Genomic DNA, 19,373 nt, shown 5'->3' with positions numbered 1-19,373 from the left:
GTATATGATCGCTACACTCGAGGGGGGGGGGGGTCACCTTAGTGTGGATGTTGTGGTGTCATTTTCCCTCACTTCCGAGGATTAAGTCTAGGGTAGTGAGGGCCGAGTGGTCTACGAGGGTGAGGTACATCTGCCCCAGGTGCTGTTGGCTGTCATATGTCATCAGGTTGATCAAACACCTGCCACGGGGCGTGGCACTTGAGGTCCGAGTGTGTACGTGTCTGATGGTGTGGGGAGGTTAAGCCATCCCTCGAGCATGGCGAGTCTGTCTTGACGTGTGGGGGAATGTGGGTGGTGGTGAGACTGACACTCGTCAGGCGTGTGGGGGAATGTGGGTGGTGGTGTGACTGACACTCGTCAGGCGTCTTGTGTCGTAACGCCTTCCCTGTCAGCGAGGCCCGCCCTAGCTCGTTACTGAGCATGGGGTGTGACGTAGCGTTACTGAGCATGTGGTGTGACGTAGCGTTACTAAGCATGGGGTGTGACGTAGCGGTACTGAGCATGGGGTGTGACATAGCGTTACTGAGCATGTGGTGTGACGTAGCGTTACTAAGCATGGGGTGTGACGTAGCGGTACTGAGCATGGGGTGTGAAATAGCGTTACTGAGCATGTGGTGTGACGTAGCGTTACTGAGCATGTGGTGTGACGTAGCGTTACTAAGCATGGGGTGTGACGTAGCGTTACTAAGCATGGGGTGTGACGTAGCGGTACTGAGCATGGGGTGTGACATAGCGTTACTGAGCATGTGGTGTAACGTAGCGTTACTAAGCATGGGGTGTGACGTAGCGGTACTGAGCATGGGGTGTGACATAGCGTTACTGAGCATGTGGTGTGACGTAGCGTTACTGAGCATGTGGTGTGACGTAGCGTTACTGAGCATGGGGTGTGACGTAGCGGTACTGAGCATGGGGTGTGACGTAGCGTTACTGAGCATGGGGTGTGACGTAGCGTTACTGAGCATGTGGTGTGACGTAGCGTTACTGAGCATGTGGCGCTACGTAGCGTAACCCTAGGATGGTATGGTCAGAGACCTTGACTGTGAGTAAGGGGCTCCAGGCAACACCTCCGGCCTTGCTTGTCTGCCAGGTTGAGTGAGACAAGAGACGTTACCACCCTCCACTGTTGTGCACTGTTGCATAATTTGTACACACACACACACACACACACACACACACACACACACACACACACATTTCACCTTCACTCGTGCCTTCTGGCTTATGCTCATACACACACGGTACTGTCTCGTACCGTGTGAGTAAATGACGTAACACTGCATCAGTGTCTGTCCGGTAAACAATAAAGAAAAACTCTTAACTTCGTTCATCCCCCCCCCCCCCCGTCACTCTCACTACCCTTCCCCTAACACCTCTCACCGGTTACCCCTTCCCTTGATAATACTCTCTCCTCTCCTCACCCCTCTCCCTCCACCTCCCCCCCCCCCACACACACAGAAACACGTCTAAAACAAGTCTCTAACCTGATATGTCGACCAACCCTACTGACCTTACTTCCCAGGGTGGGAAGTAGCGGGGAAATCCCGAGCGTCCGTGGGAGGTTACAGTGGTCCTTGGTTGTGTTGTGTCCGTGGGAGGTTACAGTGGTCCTTGGTTGTGTTGTGTCCGTGGGAGGTTACTGTGGTCCTTGGTTGTGTTGTGTCCGTGGGAGGTTACTGTGGTCCTTGGTTGTGTTGTGTCCGTGGGAGGTTACTGTGGTCCTTGGTTGTGTTGTGTCCGTGGGAGGTTACTGTGGTCCTTGGTTGTGTTGTGTCCGTGGGAGGTTACTGTGGTCCTTGGTTGTGTAGTGTCCGTGGGAGGTTACTGTGGTCCTTGGTAGTGTAGCGTCAGTGGGAGGTTTCTGTGGTCCTTGGTTGTGTTGTGTCCGTGGGAGGTTACTGTGGTCCTTGGTTGTGTAGTGTCCGTGGGAGGTTTCTGTGGTCCTTGGTTGTGTTGTGTCCGTGGGAGGTTACTGTGGTCCTTGGTTGTGTTGTGTCCGTGGGAGGTTACTGTGGTCCTTGGTTGTGTAGTGTCCGTGGGAGGTTACTGTGGTCCTTGGTAGTGTAGCGTCCGTGGGAGGTTACTGTGGTCCTTGGTTGTGTAGTGTCCGTGGGAGGTTACTGTGGTCCTTGGTTGTGTTGTGTCCGCGGGAGGTTACTGTGGTCCTTGGTTGTGTTGTGTCCGTGGGAGGTTACTGTGGTCCTTGGTTGTGTTGTGTCCGTGGGAGGTTACTGTGGTCCTTGGTTGTGTAGTGTCCGTGGGAGGTTACTGTGGTCCTTGGTTGTGTAGTGTCCGTGGGAGGTTACTGTGGTCCTTGGTAGTGTAGCGTCCGTGGGAGGTTACTGTGGTCCTTGGTTGTGTTGTGTCCGTGGGAGGTTACTGTGGTCCTTGGTTGTGTAGTGTCCGTGGGAGGTTACTGTGGTCCTTGGTAGTGTAGCGTCAGTGGGAGGTTTCTGTGGTCCTTGGTTGTGTTGTGTCCGTGGGAGGTTACTGTGGTCCTTGGTTGTGTAGTGTCCGTGGGAGGTTTCTGTGGTCCTTGGTTGTGTTGTGTCCGTGGGAGGTTACTGTGGTCCTTGGTTGTGTTGTGTCCGTGGGAGGTTACTGTGGTCCTTGGTTGTGTAGTGTCCGTGGGAGGTTTCTGTGGTCCTTGGTTGTGTAGTGTACGTGGGAGGTTACTGTGGTCCTTGGTTGTGTTGTGTCCGTGGGAGGTTACTGTGGTCCTTGGTTGTGTAGTGTACGTGGGAGGTTACTGTGGTCCTTGGTTGTGTAGTGTCCGTGGGAGGTTTCTGTGGTCCTTGGTTGTGTAGTGTACGTGGGAGGTTACTGTGGTCCTTGGTTGTGTTGTGTCCGTGGGAGGTTACTGTGGTCCTTGGTTGTGTAGTGTCCGTGGGAGGTTACTGTGGTCCTTGGTTGTGTTGTGTCCGTGGGAGGTTACTGTGGTCCTTGGTTGTGTTGTGTCCGTGGGAGGTTACTGTGGTCCTTGGTTGTGTAGTGTACGTGGGAGGTTACTGTGGTCCTTGGTTGAGTAGTGTACGTGGGAGGTTACTGTGGTCCTTGGCAGAGATCCGTCCGTGGGACGTTAGCGTGGTTACAGCTGAGGTTTCAACCCCCGGGACATTGAAGGGGTGGGTCCTGGCGACATCTCAAGTGTACATATAACATGTACTTTATGACAGACATGTACGTTGTGTGGTAACACCTCACGGACACGTACAGTACTGCCATGAGTCTGCCGGACATGCAGGGCGGCACACGGACAGTGAACAAGTCACTGTCTATCGACGTCAGGGAAACAGACAGTCACCTTGTGCGACAGAGGGACACTTCCGGACACAGAACCAGACCCCGAGTGTTGCCGTCCACAGACTGTGCCACTCTGCTTCCCCTACACCCTCGTAGGTTCTGTGCATCACGACACAGGTCAGCCTCACGTCACAGCTGGCATCATCATGCACGGATTAGGGCAGACATGCGCAGAGGCTAGGCTAACCCAGCCGTGTGAGGCAGATAACGCACGCATATGTCTTGTGTGTCCACGGGGATCCCTCGCGGTGCCACTTGACGAAGCGGGTCAAGGCGTTCCGCCAACAAGGGAGCAGAGAGGGAGGGGGGCGGGCCGTCCAGCGCCACCTCACTGGGAATGGATTTTCCTGGACCAGAGCAAGGGAGGGAGGGAGAGGCTTAGCATACACCAGCGGAGTAAACCTGGCATCGCTCGACCAGCACCTCGCCAACTGTATTATTTACATGGCCCGGGGATGGCGTGGGATGGGCGCGGGTACCCAAGAGACCAGATGACTGGGTATGAACCCTCTGAGTGCATGCATTTGGGAGTGATCCTCCATGGAATAGACTTGGAATGTATCCTAGAGACGAGGAATTCGCGCCGGGGGTTGGTTTCCCCAGACGAGAGGCTAGGAACCTCCACGAAACCCTATTGTAAACTACGGGTAGGATGTGTGACAGGTACTGTTGGCAGCCTCGTCTCGGCTCTACTGCCTTTTACATCCTGGCGTGGGTGACACCCGCACTCACCCCACGCCTTGGGTAGGCCCGTCACCAGCTGGCGTGGTCCAGGCCCGGGGGTTGATAATATGTAGGCCTGTGGACACTCCCGCCAGGCAAAACGGAGGGATCAGTTAAGGAACAAGACACATGTTACGTACCAGAGACGTGGTAAATAGAGGTGAACCTCCTCCAGCACTTCGACGCGGAGTTTTCCCTTTTTTTTTTCTGCATGTGGCGGAGTGGAACCAGTGGCTGGTGGTGGTGGGGGATGCCCTTCCATACCCCTGCGTCAGGGCCAACCCAGCAAGACACGGGAGCAACACCTGTGTCGGGATCAAGGATTTGTGGGGATCAAGGATTTCCTTAAACCAGACTTTACGCCTGTCGCATCTCACATCTGCCCCACGTCCCTCCATCACCGTGTCACCAGCCCCTCACCTAGGTGTGTGGGAGTGCAACCTCTGGCACCACGCCTCCTCTGCACACACACACCCATCCCAGCATTACTACCCTCCCACACTATCATATATGGTTCTTCGTCAGATCAGCTTCCAGCTGGTGGAAGAGGCTGTTTACTCTCTTCTATTTTCCCAAGGGGCGAGGAGAAGCATTCACTGAAGGAGTCCACGTGAATTGAAGGGTGTAAGGTGTAAGTGAAGGGTGTAAGGTGTAAGTGAAGGGTGTAAGGTGTAAGTGAAGGGTGTAAGGTGAAAGTGAAGGGTGTAAGGTGTAAGTGAAGGGTGTAAGGTGAAAGTGAAGGGTGTAAGGTGAAAAAGAAGGGTGTAAGGTGTAAGTGAAGGGTGTAAGGTGTAAGTGAGGGGTGTAAGAGATGGGCCACATATACATAATGAGAGTGTGTAGGTGCTCTTATAATTATCTTTAACACCTGGAGAAAATGTTCCTGCTATTGGACGTAACTCATGCTGACGAACTTAATGACCCTGGCACTTATTAGGCCTTTAGCCCAACCAACCAACCAACCAACCAACCACCAGCCAACCAACCAACCAACCAACCAGCCAGCCAACGAACCAACCACCAACCAACCACCAGCCACCAACCAACCAACCAACCACCCAGCCAACCAACCAACCAACCACCAGCCAACCAACCAGCCAACCAACCAACCACCAACCAGCCAACCAACCACCAACCAGCCAACCACCGACCAACCAGCCAACCAACCAACCAACCAACCACCAACCAGCCAACCAACCACCAACCAGCCAACCACCAACCAACCACCAACCAACCAACCAGCCAACCACCATCCAACCAACCAACCAACCAACCACCAACCAACCAGCCAACCAACCAGCCACCAACCAGCCAACCAACCACCAACCAGCCAACCACCGACCAACCAGCCAACCAACCAACCAACCAACCACCAACCAGCCAACCAACCACCAACCAGCCAACCACCAACCAACCACCAACCAACCAACCAGCCAACCACCAACCAACCAACCAACCAACCAACCAACCAACCAACCACCAACCAACCAGCCAACCAACCAACCAACCAACCAACCAACCACCCAGTGTATAGGAAAACAGACAGGATTATATCATGGGGAAAATGAGTTACATTAATGGGGTGGGGGGATGAGGGGCTTGCAGTGCCCGGGTGTAGGAAGGGGACATCCCGAAGTATGCTGGTAACAGTGAAGTATTTACAGTGCCACACCACATGACTCCTCCCACACCTCTCCCACAGTGCCACACCACATGACCTCTCCCACACCTCTCCCACAGTCAGGATGTCCAGACATCTTAATCCTTGGAGGAAAATATGTCAATATTTGGAGTAAGGTAAAACCTAACTTGATAAAAATATTGAGGAAAAGAAGGATGAAACTCTGTAAACATAAAGTATGACCAAACCACCGAGAATGTGAATTCTGAATCTAAATATATCTTTAATTTCACGGTAAATTTCCCCTCTGGCCACAGACTCGGAATTTCCACGTTCTCTCACGAGTTCTGAGTCAACTTCGCAGCTAATTACTGAACGAACTAATAACGTTAATTGCTGTTGTGAATTATGGGGACATATGCGGGGACGGGGGGGGGGGGAGGGGAGGTCATATAGAGGTCAGTCGTCAGACTTGACGGTAAAGGTCAAAATCAAGTCTAGCAGACCCGCCCAAAATGATCTCTGAACGCGGGGTCAAGCTTGAGGTCAAAGTAAGCCAGGTCACGGAGTGCTGGCTCGTGTGACAGTATTCCAGTGTATCCCCGGGTCATGGCAACCCCAGGTCATGCCAACTCCGGGTCATACCAAGCCCAGGTCATGCCAATCCCGGGTCATACCAAGCCCAGGTCATGCCAATCTCAGGTCATACCAACCCCAGGTCATGCCAAGCCCGGGTCATGGCAACCTCAGGTCATGCCAATCTCAGGTCATACCTATCCCAGGTCATGCCAACCCCGGGTCATGCCGTCCCCAGGTCACTTCAGCCCCAAGTCGTGGGATCAAAACAATGAATAAGCAGCGTAGTGAATCTAAAGACTTCGAGATTCATAAAGAGAAAGTGATCCTTGGAGGGAGGGAGTGAGGGAGGGAGTGAGGGAGGGAAGGAGGGATAGTGTGTAGTTCCTGCATCCCTCACCAGAGGCCCAGTGACTGCTGCATGAGGAACTGTGGTGCTGGTCGCTCCTCCCTAGCTGCCTGGCTACATATCCTCGTTGGTCATGAGCCTACCCTACCGTGTGGACGTTCATGAGGGAGGAAGGCCCAAGCGGCGGGCCCCTGAGGCAACCACGAAGCGTGTCATACAGATAGAAGAGGCGGTCGAGTGAACCAGGGATCGGGAACACAAGAGTACTGCACGGATAGGACATCCTTCCGCGAGGGACTGATGTCTCAAGACGTCTGGGGAGAGGTGTGTGTGTGTGTGTGTGTGTGTGTGTGTGTGTGTGTGTGTGTGTGTGTGTGTGTGTGTGTGTGTGTGCTCAGGTCACGAGCTGTAACGTGTGACGAACACAGGGGGATCCACGAGGGGCACCACTGCCAAATCGCCCACTGTGTGAAATCCTGTCTTGCCAACTCGACCCCCACTGGGCTAACTATATTGAACTGTTCACTGCCTATATGGAACTGTTCAGAATGACCCATATATTATCAACTTGACGTCAAAAGGACATTAATCAAATTTTTTCTTCTTCTGTATTTCAGGCGCAATCTGGAGTGGAAACTGCGACCAAGTGCGACAGGAAAGTTGATGGCGACTGTGGCGACACGAGACTGAGCCTCTTGTATGGCGTCCGTAAACTAAATGTTCCTCGACCGACGCACAACTTGCGACGTGCTCCCCCCCTCACCCTCACCCTCACCCTCACCCTGTGGATCTACGATGAGCAGGTGGGTGTAGCGGGAGCAGAGGACACTGTGTTGCGTGAGTGTCGCACGGGCAGAGGACACTGTGTTACGTGAGTGTAGCGGGAGCAGAGGACACTGTGTTACGTGAGTGTAGCGGGAGTAGAGGACACTGTGTTACGTGAGTGTAGCGGGAGTAGAGGACACTGTGTTACGTGAGTGTCGCACGGGCAGAGGACACTGTGTTGCGTGAGTGTCGCACGGGCAGAGGACACTGTGTTACGTGAGTGTAGCGGGAGCAGAGGACACTGTGTTCCGTGAGTGTCCCAGGAACAGAGGACACTGTGTTCCGTGAGTGTCCCAGGAACAGAGGACACTGTGTTCCGTGAGTGTCCCAGGAGTAGAGGACACTGTGTTCCGTGAGTGTCCCAGGAACAGAGGACACTGTGTTCCGTGAGTGTCCCAGGAACAGAGGACACTGTGTTCCGCGGGTGTCCCAGGAACAGAGGACACTGTGTTACGTGAGTGTCCCAGGAACAGAGGACACTGTGTTCCGTGAGTGTCCCACGAACAGAGGACGTTGCTGTTCCTGGCCATGGCCGCCGAGTTCGCCATCAAGTTCGGGGTTACCATGATGCCGGCCACGGACAACACCACACTCTACGACGAACTCTTCCTAGTCTTCCCGGCCTCGGGGGGCGTGGGCGAGATCTACCACGGGGCCCCCGGGGGAGCGCCCACCACCATGGCCGACGGCATGAGGGGCATGGCCACGGGCGTGGCCGTGGGCGTCGGCGCTGACGGAGGAGGAGCGGCTGGGGGAATGCGCACCACCAGGAACTTCGGGGCAGAGGAGGTAAGTTGGCCTCGTCCACTGTCGCTTGGGTCTTATAACACTGTAGAATATTGTCTTCCTTCATAACGTGTCAGATGTGTCATATCTGACTTCTGTAACGTGCCAGATGTGTCACATATGACCTCTGTAACGCGTGAGGTGTGTCATATCTACCCACGATTATCTACCAATCACTTCTACCGACGTTATGTATCTCCTTTGAGGATGGTGGGAAGTGCCCATCAACACCCAACCTAACCACTGAGTCAGTTCGCTTCAGCCTCTGTGTTGACGTGATGACGTCAGACACACCACGACCAGGTGTGTCACGCCCACGCCCACGCCCAGGTCAACTCACAACGTTAGGGGTCCAGCTGTGGCTTAGGAAATACCAGTTTTTAGACATCTGTGGCAAGGTGGATGGCTTGGGGTAGGAAGGTGCGACACAGGCGGGCACAAGTCGAGCCTGGCGGGCACGTGTGGGTGGTGGGGTGGGGTAGAACTGTGCCACGGGTGTGGGTGGTGGGGTGAGGTAGAGCTGTGCCACAGGTGTGGGTGGTGAGGCGGGGTAGAACTGTGCCACATGTGTGGGTGGTGGGGCGGGGTAGAACTGTGCCACACGTGTAGGTGGTGGGGCGGGGTAGAACTGTGCCACACGTGTAGGTGGTGGGGTGGGCTACAGCTGTGCCACATGTGTGGGTGGTGGGGTGGGCTACAGCTGTGCCACAGGTGTGGGTGGTGGGGTGGGCTACAGCTGTGCCACAGGTGTGGGTGGCGGGGCGGGCTACAGCTGTGCCACAGGTGTGGGTGGCGGGGTGGGCTACAGCTGTGCCACAGGTGTGGGTGGCGGGGCGGGCTACAGCTGTGCCACAGGTGTGGGTGGCGGGGTGGGCTACAGCTGTGCCACAGGTGTGGGTGGCGGGGCGGGCTACAGCTGTGCCACAGGTGTGGGTGGCGGGGTGGGCTACAGCTGTGCCACAGGTGTGGGTGGCGGGGCGGGCTACAGCTGTGCCACAGGTGTGGGACAGGAGCTATGGCAACCACAGGTGTGGGTGGTGTGGGCCCCGAGCCTCCTGGTGACAGAGTCGCACGTCACTGAACCCCACAATGGGTGTTCAAGGCCGTGTGTGCACACCTGGCCACAGACTGCGTACACACGTGTGTGCGTGCGTGTGTATGTGTGTGTGTGTGTGTGTATGTGTGTGTGTGTGTGTGTGTGTGTGTGTGTGTGTGTGTGTGTGTGTGTGTGTGTGTGTGTGTGATTGCTATATGTTACAGGGAGATGTATACCCGCGTGTTGCCAGGTCACTTAACCATGTATATACCCCCGACGTGTGTACACACCAGCCTAAGCCAGGTACCCAATCATCGGCCAGTCTCGATCACACGACGAACACCTGGGTTGGGTGTGGGCCCTGGATTTAAAAAAACCCATGCGAGGCCCGCGCTGGGTTAAGATCAACAGCGATGACCACTAAACCACGGAGGCCCATGAGGGATGTCTGTGTGTGTGTGTGTGTGTGTGTGTGTGTGTGTGTGTGTGTGGAGAAGCTGGTGAGGGGGCCCGCTGTGTCTCCCCCCCCCCTTCATGCCCGGGATCCGGCCATTTTCTCTGCCCCTCCGTCGTGGCTGGTGAGGGGCTGACCCTGGGCCCCAGCTGCGCGAGAGACGTTGCCCTTCAGAAAACGACTGGCTCTCCGTCCTTCGCTCAGATCCGACCATTTACGCAATGTGTCGTTGCGTCGTCGTATGGACGGGCTGGGGCCCAGGGATGGGGCCACGATGAGGACGGAGACACAAGTCGGCAAACGAAGGAGGAGTCGGAGGAGGTGTGTGTGTGTGTGTGTGTGTGTGTGTGTGTGTGTGTGTGTGTGTGTGTGTGGTAGTCTTCGTGTGAAGGTGGCCTTGGGGAGGGCGTGGAAGGTTAGGAACAGCCAAGCCCCAGCGCCGGGATCAGCACTCGTTAACACTGTACTGGTCCAGGACCAGTCCTGACCCTCGTCCCGTCCCTTGTAACGCTATACTGACCCTCGTCCCGTCCCTTGTAACGCTATACTGACCCTCGTCCCCGTCCCTTGTAACGCTATACTGACCCTCGTCCCGTCCCTTGTAACGCTATAATGACCCTCGTCCCGTCCCTTGTAACGCTATACTGGCCCTCGTCCCGTCCCTTGTAACGCTATATTGACCCTCGTCCCGTCCCTTGTAACGCCATCCTTGTCCTACAGCGCAGTCCATACTGTTGTGGACGACAGAATATGGACCAGCTGCGAGGGAGGGACAGAATAAGGACCAGATGTGAGGGAGGGACAGAATATGGACCAGCTGTGAGGGAGGGACATGAGAGAGTGCTGTGGTGAGGGAGGGACAAGAGAGAGTGCTGTGGTGAGGGAGGGACAAGAGAGAGTGCTGTGGTGAGGGAGGGACAAGAGAGAGTGCTGTGGTGAGGGAGGGACAAGAGGGAGTGCTGTGGTGAGGGAGGGACAAGAGAGAGTGCTGTGGTGAGGGAGGGACAAGAGGGAGTGCTGTGGTGAGGGAGGGACAAGAGAGAGTGCTGTGGTGAGGGAGGGACAAGAGAGAGTGCTGTGGTGAGGGAGGGACAAGAGAGAGTGCTGTGGTGAGGGAGGGACAAGAGGGAGTGCTGTGGTGAGGGAGGGACAAGAGGGAGTGCTGTGGTGAGGGAGGCGAGGAGGTAGGGTGTCGCCAGGAGACGATCAGTATGTAGGTGTAGCAGCACTGGACTGATGATGATGATGACGGAGACCAGGCGCAGGCTCTCTCTCTCTCTCTCTCTCTCTCTCTCTCTCTCTCTCTCTCTCTCTCTGGTGAACGGAAAGTATCAGGTTTCAACCTACAGGAGGAGAGGCTGCGGGTAGAGCGGCGAGGGGGAGTGGAGGACTGGAGCCACCACTACCCATTTTCTGTAGGGCAGGACCCCGAGAGCACCTCCTTCGTCAGGGACATCCAAAGCCCGCTGCCCCAAAACACGTCCCAGTGACTGATCATCAAACACGTCCCAGAAAATATAGATAGACAGACATGCGTGCGTCCTCATAGATAGACATATAAATATTTCTTATCTATTTATTCTCTTCGAGGGGTCGACCGCCTTCACTGGGCTTCGCCGAGTTCAAACCTAATACGAACCAAACGTGACGTCATTTGGTAATGAAATGAGGGACCTGCGCCTCTTCTGAACACAAACAGACTGCAGGACTGTGGAAGACATGCGGCCCCACAACTTAGGATGTGGAAGGAAAGAGACAGATGTCGAATCACTCGCTGTGCTGGAGCGGGAGCTGCGTCCTGTGGCTGCAGGGAAGCGATCCAGGCTAGCCAACACTCGGGGAGCGAAATGTCAACGGAAACAGAACTTAACACTGCAGCGAAGGAGGGTGGGAGAAGAGAAAACGATAATAATAAAGGAGATCAAGTTGGAAAGTGAGAAAGAGATAGAGGATAAGGTGAACCGCTTCTGACGGAACACTGTCCAGATGCATGGAGGGAAGGCGAGCTAGGACAAGTGAGCTGTGGTCTACTCTCTACACTCGCATGGACCAATCGCCCTGGACAGACAATGTCTCCTCCAGGGGAAATCACATTCCAGACCTCGATAATTTCCCCCATTATTATGGAGGTCGACTGAACTCTTTCAGTGACACGGAGTTTTGTAAGAGAGGTCTGAAGTTACGGTGATGCCGCGTGTGAGTTGCGAGGGAGGGGGGTCAAGCTACGGTACATTTGAAGGTAAGGATGAAGTGGAGGAACTTCAGAGAGAGAGAGAGAGAGAGAGAGAGAGAGAGAGAGAGAGAGAGAGAGAGAGAGAGAGAGAGAGAGAGAGAGACGAAGATATGGGATAGTAATACCATCAGATCGGACGAGTAAGGAATCATGGATACTGGTGATAGGAGAGGTGACCGTGAGATCCAATAAGGGGACAGAAGTCAGGGGTATAGATGAAATAACAGCTGTGAGAAACAGATTAGCTTCCCATTATAAGGATGGGATGGCTCAGTCAATACCTCACACAGGATGCAAGTGTGTTGGTCTAGCATCGGAGGGATGACTCGTCTGGATGCAGAGGTCATTCTGTGGTCTAGATTAAAGGATAAGGTTGGCCTATACTCATAGATAAGACAGGGCTAGATTCAGAGATAAGACTAGATTCAAGATAAGATCTGTTGGGTTTAGAGATCGGATTTAGAGATAAAACTGATATAGATTCCGAGGTAAAACTGGTTTATACTCTCGAGATAAGACTGGTTTAGATTCCAAGATAAGCTTGAAGGTTCACTTCTCTTGGACACAATGAGATATACTATCTGGTTCCCTAGAGCACACTCGGTTCTGAGGCAAGCAGGACCTTCCAACCTTGTGATAACAGATCAAAGACTTGTGTCACACGATGGAAGGAAGACAAATCTGGAAGGATACGAAACGAACAATAAGGACAGGTCGATAGGGAAGAGAAAATGTGGTTTTTATACGCTGGAGAGAGACAGCCTTGTTGTGAACAGGATGGAAAAGACGAGGATAAACACAGTCGATCACTGGTTCTCTGGTAACCTGGAGGGCTACGGTCGAAATAGACGAGTCCAATGGAGGGAGAGAGCTTCATACACTTCATACAGAGGGACGTGTGGACCAAGCGACGGGAGGTCAACAAGTATTACCACTGGAAATATATGCTGAGTGTGAATCATGCACAGGGAAGTGTTCCCTTGACCGCGTTGGCTTGCCTCCTGGTCCACACGAGCCAGGCCGTGGTTAGGGAAACAAACACTCCACAACGAGCCATTCCTCACCTGGAGCACCCCCAAGTGAAGGACATTCCCCCCTCACCTCCTGCGCTTCGAGATCCTCATCCATTCGTGTTCAACACCGAACAGCCTTGATCTTCCCAGTTCATCATGTTATTCATCATTATTATCATCATCATCATCACCACACATCCCCGACTATCCTTGGCGCCTGTCCTCCAAAAGGCCCACAAATAGATCCCAGTACTCTCGCCACCTTCCATTGTGTATAACATCTGTCCAGGAAAAACTAGCCACTGGCGCCATTTTTCTCTCGCCCACGTCAACGTTTCTGAAAACAAAGGAACATAACAGGTCGCCTCACACCCAAATTTCCTGAGGCTATAAAGAAATATCTGGGTCTTGGTCGCTGTCTGCTGCGCCATCTGATGCACGCCAAACCCCTTCTGACATGGGCTGTGTATACTTACCCTCCCGTGCACTCCTCGTGCAACCCCCTCCCGTGCACTCTTCGTGCATTCCCCTTCCGTGCATCCCTCGTGCAACCCTCTCCCGTGCACTCTTCGTGCATTCCTCTCCCGTGCACTGCTCGTGCAACACTCTCCCGTGCACTCTCTGCCCATAACCTCAATAAAAAAACACTCGCAGCCACATTACAAAGACGTCGCAAGTCACCGTCGCCCGAGCACGGCTGTTCAGGGAGGCGGGGGAGGACGAGCGAACGTTTTCTGTAGCGACCAAAAGTACGTAGTCCACCCTGGAGGTGACAATCACAGACTCTCACATATAATACTGAAGAAGTGACACAATGGAACAGAAAATCCCAGATTCACGAGTTACCGACCGTACCGCAAAATATCTGTAATATATTACAGTAGGTCACAGTGGTGCGCGTGATCTAGTATACGCTGAAAACCAATAGGAAAAATGGAACGCGATAAGTTCCCAGGTGCACTTTCGTGTAATGATCACATCGTCAGGAGCTATGACGCCGGAAACACTTGTGTACCAACATGCATCTCAGCTCCGCCTCTATTTTGCATATATGCTGAATGAGTCTTTGTTCTCATTCTTGTGTCTTCCCTGACGATGTGATCACTACACGAAAGTGCACTTGGGAAATTAGCATGTTTCATTTTCCCCGTGGACTCATAGGAATATATATATATATATATATATATATATATATATATATATATATATATATATATATATATATATATATATATATACCGTCTATAGAAATGTTTGAGAATCATGTAAGTACATCCAGGAGGAAAAGTCTTGTACACATTTGCATCCACTTGTTAAGCAGGTGGCAAGAGGGGGTTAAGCAGGTGGTAGGGGGAAGGGTTAAGCAGGCAGCAGGAGGGGGTTGGGGGAGAGAGCCTGGCTCAGCAGGTGGACGCCAGCAGAGCCGGAGGGGAGCGGGTGAGGGCTTAGGAAACCTGGATCAGAATATGATGACCAGGACGTCGTCCTGTGACGCTAGGGTGAGGGCGTCATGCACACAGTGACGCTAGGGTGAGAACGTCATGCACACAGTGGCGCTAGGGTGAGAACGTCATGCACACAGTGGCGCTAAGGTGAGGACGTCATGCACACAGTGGCGCTAAGGTGAGGACGTCATGCACACAGTGGCGCTAGGGTGAGGACGTCATGCCCACAGTGGCGCTAAGGTGAGGACGTCATGCACACAGTGGCGCTAGGGTGAGGACGTCATGCACACAGTGACGCTAGGGTGAGGACGTCATGCACACAGTGGCGCTAAGGTGAGGACGTCATGCACACAGTGGCGCTAAGGTGAGGACGTCATGCCCACAGTGACGCTAGGGTGAGGACGTCATGCACACAGTGACGATAGGGTGAGGACGTCATGCACACAGTGGCGCTAAGGTGAGGACGTCATGCACACAGTGGCGCTAAGGTGAGGACGTCATGCACACAGTGGCGCTAGGGTGAGGACGTCATGCCCACAGTGGCGCTAGGGTGAGGACGTCATGCACACAGTGGCGCTAAGGTGAGGACGTCATGCACACAGTGACGCTAGGATGAGGACGTCATGCACACAGTGGCGCTAAGGTGAGGACGTCATGCACACAGTGACGCTAGGGTGAGGGCGTCATGCACACAGTGACGCTAGGGTAAGGACGTCATGCACACAGTGACGCTAGGGTGAGGACGTCATGCACACAGTGGCGCTAAGGTGAGGAAGTCATGCACACAGTGACGCTAGGGTGAGGACGTCATGCACACAGTGGCGCTAGGTGTGATGGCGTCATGCACACAGTAGCGCTAGGGTGGGGACGTCATGCACACAGTGACGCTAGGGTGAGGACGTCATGCACACAGTGACGCTAAGGTGAGGACGTCATGCACACAGTGACGCTAGGGTGAGGACGTCATGCACACAGTGACGCTAGGGTGAGGACGTCATGCACACAGTGACGCTAAGGTGAGGACGTCATCACACAGTGACGCTAAGGTGAGGACGTCATGCACACAGTGACGCTAGGGTGAGGACGTCATGCACACAGTGACGCTAAGGTGAGGACGTCATGCACACAGTGGCGCTAGGGTGAGGACGTCATGCACACAGTGACGCTAAGGTGAGGACGTCATGCACACAGTGACGCTAAGGTGAGGACACCATGCACACAGTGACGCTAGGGTGAGGACGTCATGCACACGGTGGCGCTAAGGTGAGGACGTCATGCACACAGTGGCGCTAGGTGTGATGGCGTCATGCACACAGTGGCGGTAGGGTGAGGGCGTCATGCACACGGTGGCGCTAGGGTGAGGGCGTCATGCACACAGTGGTGCTAGGTGTGATGGCGTCATGCACACAGTGGCGGTAGGGTGAGGGCGCCATGCACACAGTGGCGGTAGGGTGAGGGCGTCATGCACACAGTGGCGCTAGGGTGAGGGCGTCATGCAAACAGTGGCGCTAGGTATGATGGCGTCATGCACACAGTGGCGGTAGGGTGAGGGCGTCATGCACACAGTGGCGCTAGGTGTGAGGACGTCATGCACACGGTGGCGCTGGGTGTGAGGGCGTCATGCACACGGTGGCGCTAGGTGTGAGGACGTCATGCACACGGTGGCGCTAGGGTGAGGGCGTCATGCACACGGAGGCGCTAGGTGTGAGGACGTCATGCACACGGTGGCAGTAGGGTGAGGGCGTCATGCACACAGTGGCGCTAGGTGTGAGGACGTCATGCACACGGTGGCGCTAGGTTTGAGGACGTCATGCACACGGTGGCGGTAGGGTGAGGGCGTCATGCACACAATGGCGCTAGGTATGAGGACGTCATGCACACGGTGGCGCTAGGTTTGAGGACGTCATGCACACAGTGGCGCTAGGTTTGAGGACGTCATGCACACGGTGGCGCTAGGTTTGAGGACGTCATGCACACAGTGGCGCTAGGTTTGAGGACGTCATGCACACGGTGGCGCTAGGTATGAGGACGTCATGCACACAGTGGCGCTAGGTATGAGGACGTCATGCACACGGTGGCGCTAGGTTTGAGGACGTCATGCACACAGTGGCGCTAGGTTTGAGGACGTCATGCACACGGTGGCGCTAGGTTTGAGGACGTCATGCACACAGTGGCGCTAGGTTTGAGGACGTCATGCACACGGTGGCGCTAGGTTTGAGGACGTCATGCACACAATGGCGCTAGGTATGAGGACGTCATGCACACGGTGGCGCTAGGTTTGAGGACGTCATGCACACAGTGGCGCTAGGTTTGAGGACGTCATGCACACGGTGGCGCTAGGTTTGAGGACGTCATGCACACAGTGGCGCTAGGGTGAGGACTTCCCCGATGCATTAGGGTGAAGGTTGACCTGAGACCTTACGTCTGGTGGTGTCCTGAGGGGGAGGAGGGGGGGGGGACCACGGCCTGGGTCCGGGGGGTCTTGGGGCATCCCACTGTAAGGGAGGGAGGGGGGGGACAGAAGGGCAGGGGGGAAGTGGTCAAGGGGGAAGTGGCACGGAGGAGGAGGAGGAGGAGGAGGAGGAGGAGGAGGAGGAGGAGGAGGTCAAAGACTAGGATGGGGAGGGAGCGCCCCACATCCGGGAGATAAGCTTCGTGTCCAGGTCGTCTCCAGCTGTGGGCTGTAAGCTTGGGTGGGGGAGATGAGCCATTTCCCCCTCGCCCTCGGGAGCGGTGGCTCCTGACGTGGCGTCTGCAAATACCACCTGAGCCGTGGCTGTGAAGGTCAGGCACCAGGGGAGAAAAAGGTGGCTTGTCCACCTTCTGTCCTGGGCTGGGGTCGGGGCAGGGAAGGTACGCCCGCCAGAGCGACAAGGTCAAGCAAGGCCTGAGGAAGGGCGCTGGGCAAGGCCAGGAGGTGGCGCCCCTCCAGCCCCGCCCGCCCTGCACAATGTGTGGTGCACGAGGAGGAGGAGGAGGAGGAGGAGGTCATGGCCCGCGCCACCACCACCACAGCACGAGTCACGGGCCACCACCACAGCACGCGTCACGCGGCACCACCACAGCACGAGTCACGGGCCACCACCACCACCACCACAGCACGAGTCACGGGCCACCACCACAGCACGCGTCACGCGGCACCACCACAGCACGAGTCACGGGCCACCACCACCACCACCACAGCACGAGTCACGGGCCACCACCACAGCACGCGTCACGCGGCACCACCACAGCACGCGTCACGCGCCGCAGTAATAAGTTCCTCAGGTTTTTGAGTGACACACATGACAGAGGACTCGTCCCTCCCCTCGGCCAGAGTTCCCTGGCTCGTCATGTCCTCACCCTGTACTCCAGGTCGGTCCACCGGTTTACCACAACATCGGAGTTACCGTGGAACCCGGGTAACCCACTGCCCACCCGGGTTACCGTGGGACCCGGGTAACCCACTGCCCCCCGAGTTACCGTGGAACCATGGTAACCCACTGCCCACCCGGGTTACCGTGGAACCCGGGTAACCCACTACCCCCCCCCGGGTTACCGTGGAACCCTGGTAACCCACTGCCCACCCGAGTTACCGTGGAACCCGGGTAACACACTGCCGCCCCGCCCCGAGTTACCGTGGGGCCCGGGTAACCCACTACCCCCCCCCGGGTTACCGTGGAACCCTGGTAACCCACTGCCCACCCGGGTTACCGTGGGACCCGGGTAACCCACTACCCCCCCGGGTTACCGTGGAACCCGGGTAACCCACTGCCCCCCCGGGTTACCGTGGGACCAGAGGTCCTGGAGACAGGTAAGGGCACTAAGGTGTTACCAGGTCACCAGTAATGTTGGGGGGAAGGTCAAACACGACCCAACATGGTGGAAGTGATTCATTCATTATCCAACGGTCGTGTGTTATCAGAAGTCCTTACCCTGCCTGGCCACGACGGTACGACCTCTGATCTCGACGGTACGACCCTGGAATACGACGATACGACCCTTGAGCACGACGGTACGACCTCTGATCTCGACGGTACGACCCTTGAGCACGACGGTGCGACCCTTGAGTACGACGGTGCGACCCTTGAGTACGACAGTACGATCCTTGAGCACGACGGTACGATTCTTGAGCACGACGGTACGACCCTTGAGTACGACGGTGCGACCCTTGAGCACGACGGTACGATTCTTGAGTACGACGGTACGATTCTTGAGTACGACGGTACGACCCCTGGGTATGATAGCCTACATTCCGACTGACCCCCACGCGTCAGGTCAAGCGTCGTGCCATCACACCCATGGGTCGTGCTGTGTCACTTGATGGTCGTACAGCCGTGCTGCAGGGTCGTATTGGCGTGCCCAAGAGGTTAACGACCATTCATACAATTGCATAAGTCGTAGGTCAACAGAATTTAGTTAAATGCATCAACGGACGCTCAAAGCTTTGGATAACATCATCAATAATAATAATAATAATAATAATAATAATAATAATAATAATAATAATAATAATAATAATAATAATAATAATATTTCTTATTATTATTGTACTTAACCGCCGTCTCCCGCGTCAGCGAGGTAGCGCAAGGAAACCGACGAGGAATGGCCTAACCCACCCACATGCACATAAACGCCCACACACGCACATATCTATACATATACATTTCACCGTATATATACAAATATATATACATGTACATATCCATCCTTGCCACCTTCACCCAATCCAGTCGCCACCCCGCCACACACGAAAATAATAATATAATAATAATAATAATAATAATAATAATAATAATAATAATAATAATAATAATGATGATGATAATAATAATAATAATAATAATAATAATAATAATAATAATAATAGAAATAATAGATATTTTTCTTTATATTAGCTGCGACGTTAAGGGTAACTGAAAGCCCAAATCAAGGCCATTTTCTTAACGATATATATATATATATATATATATATATATATATATATATATCTTAGCCCATTTCATAGACTAACCCATAGGGAAGGAAAAACA

General features: G+C 54.4%; 1 long non-coding RNA gene across 2 annotated transcripts in view; it reads right to left on the bottom strand.

Moving 5' to 3' along the window:
* Positions 1-19,373, bottom strand: part of LOC139764661 (uncharacterized) — a 114,760-nt gene that overhangs the window by 84,716 nt on the left and 10,671 nt on the right. Inside the window, exon 1 of one of the 2 annotated variants that reach the window (XR_011716442.1) lies at positions 4,164-4,465. The exons of the other annotated variant lie outside the window; for it this stretch is intronic. This is a non-coding gene — a long non-coding RNA (uncharacterized lncRNA). Of the gene's footprint in view, positions 1-4,163; positions 4,466-19,373 lie in introns of those variants that run through there. 2 annotated transcript variants of the gene reach the window in all.

Source organism: Panulirus ornatus, chromosome 50 (genome assembly GCF_036320965.1).
Source record: "Panulirus ornatus isolate Po-2019 chromosome 50, ASM3632096v1, whole genome shotgun sequence".
In the NCBI taxonomy this organism is placed as follows: domain Eukaryota; kingdom Metazoa; phylum Arthropoda; class Malacostraca; order Decapoda; family Palinuridae; genus Panulirus; species Panulirus ornatus.
Note: the sequence above shows the minus strand (reverse complement) of the source record. Positions and strands in the feature narration are given on the sequence as shown.